This window comes from Melospiza georgiana, chromosome 2 (assembly GCF_028018845.1).
Source record: "Melospiza georgiana isolate bMelGeo1 chromosome 2, bMelGeo1.pri, whole genome shotgun sequence".
NCBI lineage: Eukaryota > Metazoa > Chordata > Aves > Passeriformes > Passerellidae > Melospiza > Melospiza georgiana.
This window is the reverse complement of record NC_080431.1, coordinates 94,281,840-94,284,285: the sequence shown is the minus strand read 5'-3', so window position 1 is coordinate 94,284,285 and position 2,446 is coordinate 94,281,840. Positions and strand designations below refer to the sequence as shown.

The 2,446-nt window shown below is 48.1% G+C and overlaps 1 non-coding gene across 1 annotated transcript; it reads left to right on the top strand.

The window, feature by feature from the left end:
• The first annotated feature begins 665 nt into the window (after positions 1–665).
• TRNAI-AAU (transfer RNA isoleucine (anticodon AAU)) lies at positions 666–739 on the top strand. The gene has a single exon. It is a non-coding gene; the product is annotated as a tRNA-Ile (tRNA).
• The last annotated feature ends 1,707 nt before the right edge of the window (positions 740–2,446 follow it).

The following is a 2,446-nucleotide window of genomic DNA, read 5'->3' as shown; positions in this document are numbered from 1 at the left end:
GGCTGAGATATAGATACCCCATGGTTTTTTCCTCTATAATGACTTCTGCCAAGAAGACCAAGTATATGAAAAGCTTTATTATTTTTTTTTTTAATAACAACAGTCTAAGCCAGGAAAATGAACATGGTAAAACCAAAACCTTTGGCTGTGTAATACAAAATAGGGCTTAGAAAGAGATTGTGAGTAACTCTTCCCTGTGTTACTTCACGGGAGGTTAAGCTCTTTCAGGCCCTGTCTCATGGCCGGTGAATTTCAGAGTGCGCCGCTCTTATGCTCAGTCCTGCCGCAGGCCGCGCCGAGTTTCGCTCCGCCATGGCACAACCCTTGTGGGAAGGGCCCCGGGAGGCCTCGCCCAAAGCCCCCAAGGCTCGGGGCGGCGCTGGAGGCGGCCGGGGCTCGGCCCAGGAGCCCGGAAAGCCAAAGACGGAGCCTGCACGGCGTCACCGCGCTGTCACCTCCCTGTCCCCGCCGGGGAAAGCGCGTGTGCGTGTCCTGCCCCCGGAACAGCGCAGGGTGTCTGTGTGAGGAGCACAGCGGGCTCGGGGAGCGCTCCCAGCCCGGGCAGGCGGTGCTGGCCCCGCGGGAGCCGGAGCGCTGACGGCGGCAGCGACACCGCGCCCTCCCACATGGATTGCACAGGCTTCCTGCGGGCAGAAGAACGTGCGGGCCGGTTAGCTCAGTTGGTTAGAGCGTGGTGCTAATAACGCCAAGGTCGCGGGTTCGATCCCCGTACGGGCCAGTACTTTTGCCCTTCCCGCTGCCGATTCCGGCCGTCCCTCGGCTCCAGCCGGGCCCCCGCGGAAACGCGGCGCCCACTGATGGGGGAGAGCAGGGAGGGGACGCGAAACAACCGAACAAGTGCTCAGAAAAGAAATAATGGGTGGAGGAAATCCGCGGAGGGAGCTTTTAAATCTTTTCCGTAGCTCCTCACCAAAGGATTCAATGTTTTGCCCCGCAGCGCTTTGTTAAAGTGCTTCTGTTAAATAGCGTTAGTCCCGAAGAAAGCGTGCAGGAATTCAGGAGGTTTCCCCTTCCAGTGAATCATCCCAGGTCTTTAGCTCATTGTATTAGTGACTCTTCCATAGCTCTGTGTCAGGGGCTGGAAGACGCTGAAGAGAGTGGGGTTTTATTGTTTTTTTTTCCTTTGAAGCAGGAAGACAAGCAGATCTCCCTTGGCAGTCAGATTTTTCATAGAATGTTCTGAACTCCACATAGAAAGTAGCCAAACTTGAGAGGCACACTGTAACGTGAGCCTTAGTTTTTATGGGTGTGCTATTTATTCAAGACAAAGTTCCAGGCCAAGCAGAGGTTTAGTAATGGAGCACTACATCTGCAGGTGTGGCCAAGATGGACCTCTGTCAGCTCAACCTGCCTCTGTAAGTTTTCTCTCTAAGAAACTTCTCTTACAAGCTCAGGACAGTTAATATTTTTGTCCTGTCTGCCTCTGAACTGAAATGAGACTTCTCCAGAGGAGGGAAAATTTCTGGTGTAAATGTTTTCACTGTGGTTTCATTGTGGAAACGTCTGATTGTGTTATTAGAGCTGCATACATGCAGGTCACAGCTTCTTTGGGAAAATGCTTTGAGGTAGCAGCATTCTGTTTACTTCTTTTACAAATCTGCTAGTACATCCCTTTACTATTCAGGCTCATTGCTTATATCTCCTTCCAAGTGCACGGGCTGATTCACAATAAGAGATAATAATAATAATAATAAAGTGGATGATACTTAATGCCAGAGTTCTGATACTGCTCATTCCCCAGAATGTCACAAAGGTTCTGCAAGGGCACATTAGAAGTGTCACTCCAAAGTCACAGTGTAACTTGTAAATCAGAAAGATGAATATTCATGTTATCTAGCATCCAAACTGCTGTCATGGCTCCATCAGATGTCACGGGAGAGTAATATGGTTCTGGTTTGATGACCTTCTGTCTTGCCACTCCACTCAATGATCTTCCTCAATTCCTTTGGGTCTAGTTATAGTGGCCAAGACTTGACTGTGTATAATGACATTCATTTTAAATGAACTGAAAGGAGAAAAAACCTTGGTGTTCTGCTTCAGAAAAAAAATCTGGGAATACTATTGCTTTGTTTTATATTTCCCACATTAAGAATCAGATTTTTATTATAGCTATGTTGCTGTATTGCGAAGTCCTTGCTATAAACCAAGGTAATGCAATGACTCCTTGGCCACTTTTTCAGTTTGGTTTGAATTGCTTATATTCTGTGTGGTTCTTTGCCAGCCAGGACTGTATGGGCATATTTTCCCTAAATTTACTTTCAGCAGATGGTTGTCAGATTGTGAGGGTCAGCCATTGTCCCTAGGGGAGTCATTCCAGAGCCTGTTGTTCAACCTCAAAGCTAGTTGGAGAATAAAAAGAGGTTAAATAAACAAACCCGTATAGTGGAATAATGCTCTTGTGAGGATGGGCCAGGCATTTCCGTTC